Source organism: Felis catus, chromosome B4, assembly GCF_018350175.1.
Source record: "Felis catus isolate Fca126 chromosome B4, F.catus_Fca126_mat1.0, whole genome shotgun sequence".
Lineage (NCBI taxonomy): Eukaryota > Metazoa > Chordata > Mammalia > Carnivora > Felidae > Felis > Felis catus.
In genome coordinates, this window is record NC_058374.1 from 125,703,950 (window position 1) to 125,717,394 (window position 13,445).

Here is a 13,445-nt window from a genome sequence, read left to right on the forward strand (position 1 = left end):
ATGGGAATAAAAAATACCTGCCCCATGGACGCGTAGGTCAGATGAGAAGATATGACGTAGGGGAAAGTTCTTTGAAATGGTGAATACACCAATGTAGTGATTGTTCCCATTATCACATCTAAGAATCCACCAGAGAGAGGGTGTCTCACAGAAGAGGCACAGGCCGTTGACCTCCTAGTGTGTGTTCAGCCTAATTAACATTCACCCAGAGAGATTCTGAGACTGAGGAATGAAAAGAATGGGGGATGTGGGCATGTGGGTGGGGGAGGGACAGTTGGGGATGAAAAAAGAAAAATCTAATCTTCTGATAATACCGAGGGCCCCAGCTTAAGAACACACAAGTAAACAGTGAAGCGTGGTGACCCCAGGACCAGCTGGGGGACCTCCTGAACAAAAGCTGTTAACAATACTGCTTTCTTCTGAGCAGCTCACCAGGGCCTGCTCAGGCCTGGGGCTGCTGGAAGAAGGAGCGGGGATCCTGCCTGGAGCCCCAGCCTCACGGTCAAATGTCAGCCCATCAATACCAAGTGAGCAGAAAGGAGCCTGATGCTCAAGGCCTTTGTTTCTTTGTTTTTAATTAATTAGTCTTTTGTTCGTCAGTCTGGGTCGTAAAGAAATCTCTTCTGCAATCCTTTCAAAATCCAACTCCCCCACATGTACCCACATTAGTGAAAACAGAATAAAATCTGTGGTTTTGGCTCATTGCCTTGGCCATGTGGTCAAATAGGACTTTGAAGGGCTCCTTTTTTTTTTTTTTTTAAACAAGTGTTTATTGAGTGACTGCTATTCATTCAACAAACATGAAGCGAGCGCCCTACTACACTCCTGGCCCTGTGCTTGGTGTTAGGGGCACAAAGATGAATAAAACCCAAACTTGGAACTCAATAAGCTCTGTAGGGGAGGTCAGAGACTGACCCCAGTTAGCACAGTGCCTGGTAGAAAATGCTAGCTGCCGTGAGACACAGCCGGATGGGATGCCCAGTGAGCTCCCAGGAGGAAGAGAACACTGCTCTTGGGCAGGAGTAGGGAAGGCCTTCTTTCATGATGGCATGTGAGTGCCGAAGTACTCAGGCGTGCATTCCCCCACATATTTACCACGTTAAAATAATAGCAAACTGGTGCAGAACATCCACTGGGTGTGCCAGGCTCTGTTCTCAGCACTTTCCCGCTAGAACTCACACAGTGATCTTTAACATGGGCCCTCTGGGTATCTCCACTTTGCAGATCTGAAGCCAGGCAGCCAGGCTCCAGAGCCCAGGCTCTTGACCTCAGTGCTCTGCAGACTCTGTGTTCCAGACCTACCGTTTCTGGGAACCACCCGCCTCTTCCCCCGGCTCACCCTCCGACCCCCACCGCGGGCTGTCAAAAGCAGGGGACGTATCTTACTGATCTTCATGTCCTCGGAGTCCAGCACTATTCCTGACATGAGGTTAGCCTTCGAAAGCGCTGCCTGGAACTGGTGGACTGAACCCTCTGCAGCCAGACGCTGAGGTCCCAGCAGGCCCCCGCGGTAGGGACTGGCGGGTCAGAAGAGCAGGGAGGCCAGAGCAGGGCCTGGGCTGGGGTGGGGTGGGGAAGAAGGGAAGACACAACAACGTGTTTCATAAGGCCTTGCTTGTGGCTTTTTCCCAGGGCAGGAATGAGAGCAGAGCCGGAATTTGGGGAGCGGAGGCCCCAATCCTGCATGACCCCATGCACATGCCGCTCCTCCTCTGCGCACAGACCTGCCCTCGGGTGCACTTTTGTGGCTGTGAGGGCAGGGTTTGGGCTTTAGATAATAATTGCATAGATTTGCTTAGTAAACACAGGGCAACTGTAGGATAATGACATGTTCTTACAGAGATGGGGCTTGGTAACTACTTTCAGTGGCCCCAAAGTATTATTTAACACATATTCTGGTTTATAAGACAGAAATAATGATGAATTTGCTTGGTAATTACACAGCACTTACCCACTCCATATCCTGCCAATAGCTGATACTTAGCCCGTCATTAAGGGGCTAGCAGTCGCTTTGGTAAATAGTAACTTCTTCTTCTTATTGGTCTCTAGGCCCATAAAGCATTATTAAAACACCATTAGTGACATTTCTCCAAAGACTACACACACAAGTCTGTGTGAGAAGCCAACTTTCCTTGAGCTCAATGCTTTATTTTTATCTTTCTGACAGGAGCAATAGAAAAGAATTAATTCTAACCTGAGGCCGTGCTCGCTGTAGACATCCCCTCAGTGAAACGGAGTTGAAGAGGCAAATGTGCCCTGGCTGAGGGAATGGGAACCGAGTCACCACTGTCTTCAGTATGAAGGTTGCTCTTTAACTCACCCAAATGGTTGCTCCAGTTGAGAAGGAGCCCCAGGTCTGGCGCCACAACCCCGGTGGGGGGCTGGGTCAGCAAACTGAGAGCCAGGGCAGACCACAGCCTTTCGATGGGTCCCATTGGTAGCATCCTCAAGGCTGCTCCTTGGATGGGGCCTGAGAGGCTCATGGGGATGTGGGGGTTGGAGGGGGTGCTGGGACTCTGGGAGAGGGGGCACCTTGGTTCTCAGGCCATTTGGGGTCCATGTGGAGAAGGAACATACACACACTGGATACCAAACAAGGGAGGCGCAAGTCCAGGACCAGCCTCCTTGTCCTTGGAAAGGGCTCTTGGGAAGGCTGCCTGACATATTTTGTCTGGAAGGCAGTAATTTGGGGGGCTATGGCACAGCTGTAACTGCCCTTGGCTTAGCCACTTGCATCAGAAGAAATCAACCCTCTGTAATCAATAGGGGGCTTAAACAGGGTGGTCAACCATGATGGCTGGTGGGCAGAATAGGGAGTGGGCCCTCTGGAGCAAACAGAGCCTTCATTACCATTCCATTCCAACCCATCCCGTTTCTGGAGGGTACGATTCAACACCAAATATGAACTCAATTCCAGATCCCAACTGCCAAGGCAAGTGGCCAGTTGCAATGGTCTGTTTCTGCTGTAATGAACTCCAGGACTCTGACTTTGGCTTTGGGAGTGACTTCAGTTACCATGGAAGCCAGTGGGGAGTAGTTGGGAAAAACTTAGGGTTAAAGCCAGAAGACCTGGGTTCAGATCCCAGCCCTGCTCCTTACTGGCCCGAGAAATCTTTGGCAGTCACCTCTCTGAGCTTCAGTTTCTTCGTGTGTGAAGCAATCTGCAAAGGCTATAAACTCCATTAGGCCAGAAACCATGCCTATTTTATTCACCATTGACTTCCCTGGGCCCAGCCCAATGCCTAACACTTTCTAAATATATAATCAACATGTTTCACCAAATAAGATTGGGGAAATGCATCACACAAAGAGAAGGAAATAAAAACAATTATTTAAATAGTCCAGAAGATTCTATTTGATAATCCACTGAATGCACACGTGTCCCAGGATGATCTTAAAAACAAAGATGTGAAACTATTCTTCTCTCCCTTTCTGGTTGTGAAAAACTTGCTGCATTAGATGCATAAATGGCTGTATTTTGATATTGCACTTTGGGAAATGTTCTCTCCCTAAATAATAGGCAATATGTTAGTTTATCCATTCCACATAATTCACAAGTATTCCTGTATTTGGTCACAATCACAAAACCTTTTAAACTGTACTTTATGGATGATTTATAGGAGTTTCCAGGGAAATTTTGATTACACCCAGTTTTTGCCTTAGACTTAACCTTGAAGCTTACCCCATAGCATTTGGATTATCTCACAGGGTCATTGTAAGTGAGCCAGCAATGTAAGTATTGGGAACCAGAAGCACTAGACAAAAATAGCTGTTATCCTGCTCTGTGCTCTCTTGGCATGGCTACTTAGCTCGGCAAAAGTCAAGAGACTTGATTACAACCCACACCTTTTGATTTCCAGCCTTGAGCACTGGCACCTACATCGCAATTTCACAATAAAACCCGTCGGGTAATTGTTAGGTGCTCACCAAAGTACTAGATACACAGGGTGATATAAGAAAAATAGAAGGCATACGGCACTGACCGGCAAAAGCTCAATGATTCACACGGACTCAACAAGTGTTCGGCCGGCCCCAAATCACAGCAAATCTTGGCATCCCATCTGACCCTGGAGGCAGCCACTGGGGGGCCTGAGATGGAGAAGCACTCATACATACAGGTAGAACTGGCCCCAGTCCTTGTCACTAAGGCCCGTTTCTTCCCTGCTCCAAACTAATAACTGCTATAACTATTTCCCCCTGATTCAAAGCTGCCTCGTCTCCATTTGATTTCACAGGGTTTCAAACAAGGAAAGGAAACACAATGTGATTCCTGCCCTCCATGTACTACCCACACCCCACCCCATGTCTTCTATTACCAGGAATGCCCTCTAGTCCCAGCGGGAGAAGCTGGGAGGCATACACAATCCCATATTCAACTGTAAAAGTGTTGCAGGGGCAAGAGAGGGGAATGTGGCCTGGGATGAACTTGAGCTTGAAAAGCAAGCTATGGGTTGTGTGTCTACTGATGTTACTTGTCCTACATCCATTCAACCTTATTCTTATGATAGGATCCTGATTTCCTCTGGGTGAAGACCAAACTCCCTAGCCTTAGGGCTGAGCAAGGGACACAGGCCTGGACAATAACAGGAATCCCATCGCCCCGATTACAGTGATTACTTCTTGGGCAAACATGAATGTGTCCCAAGTGGTCCAATCAGGCCTATCCCCAGGATCACTTTTTCCACGCGGGAGTTAACATGGTAACATGCAAGACTGGAGCCCATTCAGTGCCTACCTGAAACTCGGGCCAATGTAAAAGACAGAGTCTAGACCTGAAGAAATAGACTAAGACCAGGTCCTGGAAAACTCATTTGAATGCCTAGATCCAGGTGTACCTATCTTTGAAGTCAAGTGGTCCTGGATTTTAAGTTACGTTATTCAATAAATGTAGTTTTTTGCTTCAAGCAAGTTGGATTGGGCTTCACTTAACCTCCATGGAAAGAGTCCTGACAAATTAGATGGTCATAAAAAAAAGGGGAGGCTGTACAGAAATGGAGAATGACATGAGCAAAGACTTAGAGGCAGGGATATAGGTTTGGGGGCATCTCAAGCATATTCATCAAGACCATAGAAGATAAATGAGGAGGGGGGCGCATATAATGAAAAACACTAAGTGATAGTGACTTGGGCTTCACCTGAACTTCTGAGAACCCAAATCCAGAGCCAAAAGGAGGAAAATACAAGCCTGGACCCAAAGGCATCTCATAAGCTGGCTGGTCCAGTTACCGTTCTCATTCAGGGAAATCCCTATCGTATGCCAGATGCTGTACATCTGTGGTTCGCATTGTTCCTTTAAAGAATAGCATAGATTCTTCCCCGGGCAAGCCACACATTTTCATTAGCTGTGGTCAGGAGGGAAGCGTGCTCCTTCAGACAAGTTTCAGCTGACAGACTGCTCTGGGGCACGTCTTTCAGGGAAGCTGATTCATCTTCTCTGTCGGCTGGCTGGGGGGGATGCACACCTGTGTCCTGGGATGACTTCAGAGAGAGGGGAGACAAAAGACCACTTTGGGCTCCAGCTGCCTCTGCAGACACTCCTGCAGTGGGGCGGACACAAGTGCAGCCATGCCTGGTGGGCAGTCAGCACCGGGGCTGTTTATGTTCAGCTCCCGGGAACCACCCCCCGACTGGAGACTCTTCCCCTGAGTTCTGTCCCAGCCCTCAGCTTGGGTCGGGGGGAGACTGACTGACATCTGGGCTTGATTCGATCCCCCACTTATCCACCTCTCAGCCATCCACACGCTACTCGTTCTTCAACTATTGCAGAAAGCAAGCTGTTCAGAGATGCTTTGATGGTGGAGTCCCAAACAGGGCTGGAGGTGAAGTCACAGCAGGCCCACATTTAATCTAGAAGAATTCCACTAGATGTGGTTGGCGAGAGGGAGAAAAGAGAGACCAAAAGAGAACAATATGTTATGGACATGACTTGACCTTCCAACCCTCTTAGACGGCACCTGCTCCAGAGTGACTTTGAGAAAGCGTGTCATCTGTGCTCTCTGTGTTCATACGCCTCTCATCCCCCACAGCCTTGCTTTGCTGACCACAGTTGTCAGAGTAAGTAGAGCTGGCTGCTGTAACAAACAACACCAAATCCAACAGGCATAACACAATGGAAGTCACAGGGTGAAGTGTGTCTGGAGGTGCTCCTTAGTGACTGTCCTCTAAGCAGTGATGATCCAGCACCTTCCATCTGTGACACTGCCATATTAAACACTCCAGAGGGAGATGACAGCTGCTGCTGGCTGGATTCCCCAGAAGCAGACTCTGAGGGTGAGATTAGAATGCACGATGTTTATCAGGGAGGGCTCCCGGGATCAACACTTGTGGAAGGGAGGCAAGATTGGGCAGAGGAAGAAGATGAGCTGCATTGCAGCCCCAAAATAGTGTCTGGGAGCCCAGTGGAGAATTCTGGAACTGGGTGGCCTCCCAGAGATGCCCTGGTTGGGGCAAGGTGGTCATGCTGTGAAGCCTCAGTGTTACCAGTCGGTGAATGCAGATGAGACCACCCTTCCGCAGCACTCCCAGCAGCTGAGGAATTAAATTTCCACTGCTAAAGAGGGAAGTGGGTGGTGCGTCAGAGCAACCACTGCAGGGGGACTAGAGCAGATGTCCGTGAACTTTTGGTAAATATTTTTTTCCCCAGATTTTCCCCCTTCTAATGTTTTTAATTTTAATTCCAGTATAACGTACAGTGTTCTATTAGCTCCAGGTGTACATTAGTGATTCAACACTTCCAAACAACACCCGGTGCTCATCGCAAGTGCCCTCCTTAATCCCCATCACCTATTTCACCCATCCCCCCACCTCACCCCCTGTGTGGTAACAATCAGTTTGTTCTCTATGGTTAAGAGTCTGTTTCTTGGTGTGTCTCTCTCTCTCTCTCTCTCCTCTTACTTGTTTTGTTTCTTAAAATCACAGGTGAGTGAAATCGTATAGTATTTGTCTCTTTCTGACTTACTTCACTAATATAATACTCTGTAGCTCCATCCACGTCATTGCAAATAGCAAGATTTCATTCTTTTTCTGGCTGAGTAATATTCCATTATATATATAATGGAATATATATATATAATATATATATAATATATATAATATATATAATATATATTTCTTTATTCAGCTATCGATGGACACTTGGGCTATTTCCATAATTTGGCTAGTGTAAATATCACTGCTAAACATAGGGGTGCATGTATTCCTTTGAATTAGTGTTTCTGAATGGGGGGGGTGGTAAATACCCAGTAGCATATTTGCTGGATCATAGGGTAGTTTTGTTTTTAACTTTTCAAGGGATCTCCATATGGAGATTCTGTTTTCCACAATGGCTGCACCAGTTTGCCTTCCCACCTACAGTGAAAAATGTTCCTTTTTACTCCACCTCCTTGCTAATGCTTGTTTCTTGTGTTGTTGATTTTAGCTCTTCTGACAAGTGTGCCGTGATATCTCCTTGTGGTTTTGATTTGCATTTCCCTGATGATGAGTGATGTGGAGCATCTTTTCATGTGTCTGTTGGCCACCTGTTTGTCTTCTTTGGAGAAATGTCTGTTCATTTCTTCCACCCATTTTTTAATTGGGTTATTTCTTTTGGGGTGTTGATTTGTAGAAGTTCTTTATATATTTTGGATACTAACCCTTTATCAAATATTTCATTAGCAAATATCTTCTTCCATTCAGTAGGTTGCCTTTTAGTTTTGTTGATTGTTTCCTTCACCGTGCAGAAGCTTTTGATTTGATGTAGTCCCAATGGTTTATTTTTGCTTTTGTTTCCCTTGCCTCAAGAGACACATCTAGAAAAATGTCGCTACAACCAATGTCAGAGATCTTTCTGCCTGTGCTCTTTTCTAGGATTTTTATGGTTCCAGGTCTTATATTTAGGTGTTTAATCCATTTTGAATTTACTTTTGTATATGGTGTAGGAAAGTGGTCCAGTTTCATTCTTTTGCATGTGGCTGACCAGTTTTCCCAACACCATTTGTTGAAGACAATTTTTCACATTGGATATTCTTCCTTTTGGTACATATTTTAGGTTTTGCAGGCCATGTGGTCTCTGTCACAACTACTGGTGTCTGCTCTTGTAGCATGAAAACAGCCAGAGGCAATGTGTAAACAAATGAGTGTGGCTGTGTTCCAATAAAACTTTATTTACAAAAACAGGCAGCAGGCCAGACTGGCTTGGGGCCATAATTTGTCAACTCCTGGGCTATCGAATGACAGAAGTATTTAAAATCCAACACTGACAATGACATAGATCACTCCTGTCCATATTCCATTGGCCAGGACTCAGTCACATAGCCCAATTTCACTGCAAAAGGTTAGGAAATGCAGTCTTCCTGTGAGTCCCAGAAGAAAATCAATGAAATTTGTGAGCACCCAGCCAGACTCTGCCAGTGCGATTCTTGTGTTGAAAGCCATTTTTTAAACATGATACAGACCCGAAATATATTAAAGTGTTCTACACATCTATTACTAAGTAAAGTAGTATCCACTGTACTTCAAAGGAGACTTGGAAGATTTTCAAGAGTTCTTTTCATGGTGTGTGAATTTTGCTCCACGCACCCACTTGGGAACCTAATCCGCATGTGAACTGTGATTCTACGTCAAGTGAAATGGTGAAGGGCCAAAGAGGCAGGATCTAGATAGACCCAGGTTTAGAGCTCAGTGCTGCCACTAACCAGCTCTGGGTAGCCGGTCTCATTTCCTTCTTGATCCTCAGAGTCTCTTGTTCTAAAATGAGACGCTAATAGGGCCCGCTCCATGTGGTTTTTGCAAGGATAAAAGTGCCACTTAGCAGCTGGCACATAGTAAGTACTCAACAAATGGGAAAGACCATCATCAGTTCTTCATTAAGAAAGGGGGCATATAGGGGCGCCTGGGTGGCGCAGTCAGTTAAGCGTCGGACTTCAGCCAGGTCACGATCTCGCGGTCCGGGAGTTCGAGCCCCGCGTCGGGCTCTGGGCTGATGGCTCAGAGCCTGGAGCCTGTTTCCGATTCTGTGTCTCCCTCTCGCTCTGCCCCTCCCCCGTTCATGCTCTGTCTCTCTCTGTCCCAAAAATAAATAAACGTTGAAAAAAAAAAAAAAAAAAGAAAGGGGGCATATAATATAGGCGATCAAAGTCTGCTGGGTGACGAGAGGCAAGTTTGTGCATCTCCCCAAACCTGTTATTACATTTGTAAAATAATCAGACAGTCCCCCCAGATGTGAAGTTGGGATGAGTAGGAATTTCTGTGACTCTGACAATTAAAAATAAATACAAAATGGTAGTAATACTTACCTGACAGGGTTGTTGTTGGGAAGATAAAGCTTATGTCCATAAGAATGCCTTGAGGGCAGAAATATGCCAGGCAATATAGTAGGTTCTGGGGAAACAGGCATGAATAAGTTGTTTTATTGGTTATCTATTGCCACAGAACTCATTAATTTAAAACAACAGTTTAAGTGCCACAATTCTGTGGGTTGGCCAGGTGGTTCTTTGACTAGTTTCACGTGGGCTCACTTACGCAGCTTCACTTAGCTGGTGGCTTGGTTGTGGATTGTGCTCAGCAGGGACATCTGGGAAGGCTGTGTTCCATGAGAGCAAGCACAAGCCTGGAACAAGCTTCTGATTACATCATGATTGCTGACATCGCATTGGCCACCACAAGTCACATGGCCATCATGTGAAAGGGAACCACATGAGGGCATGGATACCAGAGGAGGAATTCATCTGGGACCGTTATTGTAAAAATTTACCACAAGTACCTTATATGCTCTTAAGAAAGCTGCCATGAAATGTCCATCTTGCTCCAGTAGACTCATTACTTTCCACAGCCCATCCTCCCTGATATCTCTAAAGGAAGCATTGGTGAAAGAACCACCTAGTGAGCTTGCATAAAATTGCATAAGTCAGAGAAAGACAAATACATGACTTCACTCATGTGAGGACTTTAAGAGACAAAACAGATGGACATAAGGGAAAGGCAATAAAAATAATATAAAAACAGGGAGGGGGACAAAACAGAAGAGACTCATAAATATGGAGAACAAACAGAGGGTTACTGAAGGGGGTGTGGGAGGGGGGATGGGCTAAATGGGAAGGGGCATTAAGGAATCTACTCCTGAAATCATTGTTGCACTATATGCTAACTAATTTGATGTAAATTTAAAAAAAAAATTGCATAAGTCAGACTCTCCACCCAGAACATCAGGCATCATAATGTCTATCTCACACCATCAGATCACTCCTATTCAGATCCCATTGGCCAGAACTCAGTCACATGACCCAATACAACTGCCAAGGAGGCTGGGAAATGTGCTGGTCCTGTAAGTCCCAGAACTGAGAAATGGCTCAGCTTTCACAGAGACTCTTACACTGATGTTACTTCTGCCTCCACAGGGTCCTTCACACTCTGGGAAGCTCATAGTAGGATCTTCCTTTACCTGTTGGCATGGCTTGGCTGACAGTGTAGCAACTAGGAGGACGTAGTAGGATCTATGGAAGTTGGACAGTTGCCCAGACCTCAAGTAGGTTGGGTTCGGGAACATCCAGACATTATACCATGGCCCCAAAGTCCTGGACATGAGCCCCTCAAACAGACGCTGGGTGGGACAGCCCTGGAGAGTGTGTCTCTCCTTACGTTCTGGGAAAACAGTGTAGGAAGATAATTGGCTTCACTGTTTTTCTATAAAGGTAGCATGTCATGGAGTCAACTAGGACTTGTCTCCTCTTACCATTACAAAGGACGAGGACCCTTGGTTCTTGGGGGTAACCCCTACGTCTCCAGGGAGTATCCCACATGGAGTTTCTCCTCCACTTATTCTCTACTTCTCTTGTCTCTCTGTGGGCCTATAATTCTCTCTTTTTAAGCCATCCCCTGTATAGTATCTCTGCTCTGCTGTTTCCTAGACATGCCAACCCTCCTTAAAGATTAGGGGGGAGGGGTATCACACAGAATGATGGAATTGAGGGATATGAAGGAAGGCAAGATAATGAAGAGATAGCCAAGCCAAGAAGACTCAGGGGACAGAGAGAAAAGATATTTAATTGGTAGTACCAACAAAATTCGGTGATGTGGGGCTCTTGGCCTATTTCCTACCCAAGGCCAGCTTCATAATTTGCAGGCCTCAGTGTAAAATAAAAATGTGGGATCCTACTTAAAATGCAGGAAGAAAATTGCCATCAAAGGTACTAATTGTTGTTTTTTTCTCTTCTTCTACAGTCTCTCTTAGGATTTTTCACAGTGCTTTATATTTTCTATTTATTGTCATTCTAAGTAAAGAAAAATTAAAAATTAAAAATTAGTAGCATGAATGTACCATTCACCTTTATATTGCTCACTGTCAATTTTAAAGTTTTTATTTATTTATCTATTTTTGAGAAAGATACAGAGAGCAAGGGGGGGAGGGGCAGAGAGAGAAGGAGACAGAATCCTAAGTAGGCTCAATGCTGTCAGCCCAGAGCCAATGCAGGACTCAAACTCCCGAACCATAAGATCATGACCTGAGGTGAAATCAAGAGTTGATCACTTAACCAACTGAGCCACCCAGGTGCAATGCCAGGTTTTTGTTTTTTTTTTTTAATTTTCAAAAATGTTTTATTTATTTTTGAGAAAGAGACAGAGAGACAGAGTACGAGAGGGGGAGGGACAGAGAGACAGGGAGACACTGAATCTGAAGCAGGCTCCAGGCTCTGAGCTGCAGCACAGAGCCCGATGTGGGGCTAGAACTCATGAACCGTGAGACATGACCTGAGCCGAAGTTGGATGCAGTGCCCCCAATGTCAGTTTTAAATGCAAATAGAAGAGCATTTAACTCCTATGCATAACCATCAAAGGTGCACAATTCTAGTTTCATGCCTCTTACTTGCATATGTACCTCATTTTTACCACAACAGTAGAAATGCTGCACCAAACTAACTCAGTTACTTTCATTTCTTAAATCAGCCATCCTCTACCCAGAATTATGAGTAAGGAAGGAACAGAAGGAAAAGGAATGATAGGTTGTCTATGTTTTCCTTTCCTTCTGTACCTTCATTTTCAGCCTAAGTAAGGATCTGATAGGGTTCCTTGGTTATTTGTGGTTCTTAGAATATCATTGTTTTCCTTCTGTGTTCTAAGAAAGTTGTTTTAAGTGGAAGGTATGGCTTCTGGGGGTTGTCGGTGCCCTCATTTGGCCAATCATAGATGTGCTCACCTTGTGCACCTACGTTGTGCTCACTTTGAGAGTCTCACTGAGCTCCTACTCGCCATGAATCTACTACAATTTGTGCTGGGGACATGACAACTACTATATGTGAATGGGGGGACAAGGAATGGCAGACATGCAAATTGGGTGTATTTCTTCTGCTCACACACGTGCTTCATTGTCCAATCCAACTTCACTTAATTATTGGGAATTTCAAAATGGCAATAGGAGAGCATTAAACCAAGCTCAGGAGGGCTCATCCTTCTAAGCAAAGAGCTCTGCACATGCCCACGAAGCTGAAATAGGCATTTGGAATTTTCACAGGCACCTCCATCTAAATGCATCCCAAACTGATGTCTTGATCTACCCACTACCACCGCCATCAAATATTCTCCTCATCTCCTCTTCCCATCTCAATGAATGGTTCCACTCTCCACTGTCTTGCTGAAGTCACGCACCTGGTCGACACCTTCCTCTCCCTCACCACCAGCCCCTCTCCTCTACCACATCCAATGCATTGCCAAATCCTATTGATTTTCACCTCCAAAATACACCCCCAATCTGTCCACTTGTATTTATCTCCACCACTCCTAGCGTAAGCCACCATCAACTCTTACTTGGACAACTGTAATTACCTCTTAGTTGGTGTCCCTGCTTCCATTCCTGCCCCTTACAATTCATTTTCCACATGGCTTTCAGAGTGGTCAACATAAAATGTGAAAACGAAAGTGTGTCAACCCCTGCTGCTGAAATCCATTCCTTAACTGGCTCCTTCTGATCCTTGAGATCTGAGCTCAAGTGTTCCTTCCTCAGAGAGGGCTTCTTGGGCCCCCGATATAAAGTAGGCCTGCCCTACACCTCCCCCATTCTTCTCTCTCAGAGAACCTGTTCTTTCCCTTTGCCATGCTTATCACCACTCGAAACTATATATTTGTGGGTGTTTCTCGAGCCGGCATATAAATTCAAAGAAGAAAATACTCTGTTTCATTCACCACCTTATATACCCAGCAACTAGCACAGTACCTGGTCCTTGGTGGGAACTCAAACCTTTTTTTTAAGGACTGAATGAATGGATTCATGAGGACAAGGAGAAGGAAGAGCCTAGGCTACCTCCCAGACCTCTGGCTAAAGAGGACAGGGAGCTAGTGGTGGGACACAGAGGAAGGAGCGGTTCTGAGGGGAAAATAATCAATTTGGCAAGAGAATGACTTGATGTAGGTGAAATTGCCTTATAAGCTATAGATATTATAAATGTGCAGTAGGAAGTAACAGAAGACAGCTCCTG

General features: G+C 45.5%; 1 long non-coding RNA gene across 6 annotated transcripts in view; it reads right to left on the reverse strand.

Annotated features, from left to right (window-relative positions):
• Positions 1-9,992, reverse strand: part of LOC123386716 — a 52,269-nt gene extending 42,277 nt beyond the window's left edge. Inside the window, exons 1-3 of one of the 6 annotated variants that reach the window (XR_006601050.1) lie at positions 9,273-9,992; positions 5,725-5,861; positions 1,387-5,478 (exon numbers count right to left, since the gene is read on the reverse strand). This is a non-coding gene — a long non-coding RNA (uncharacterized LOC123386716). Of the gene's footprint in view, positions 1-1,386; positions 6,831-9,272 lie in introns of those variants that run through there. The other 5 variants (XR_006601052.1, XR_006601048.1, XR_006601051.1 and 2 more) reach the window with 5 other exon arrangements.
• Positions 9,993-13,445: the final 3,453 nt, after the last annotated feature.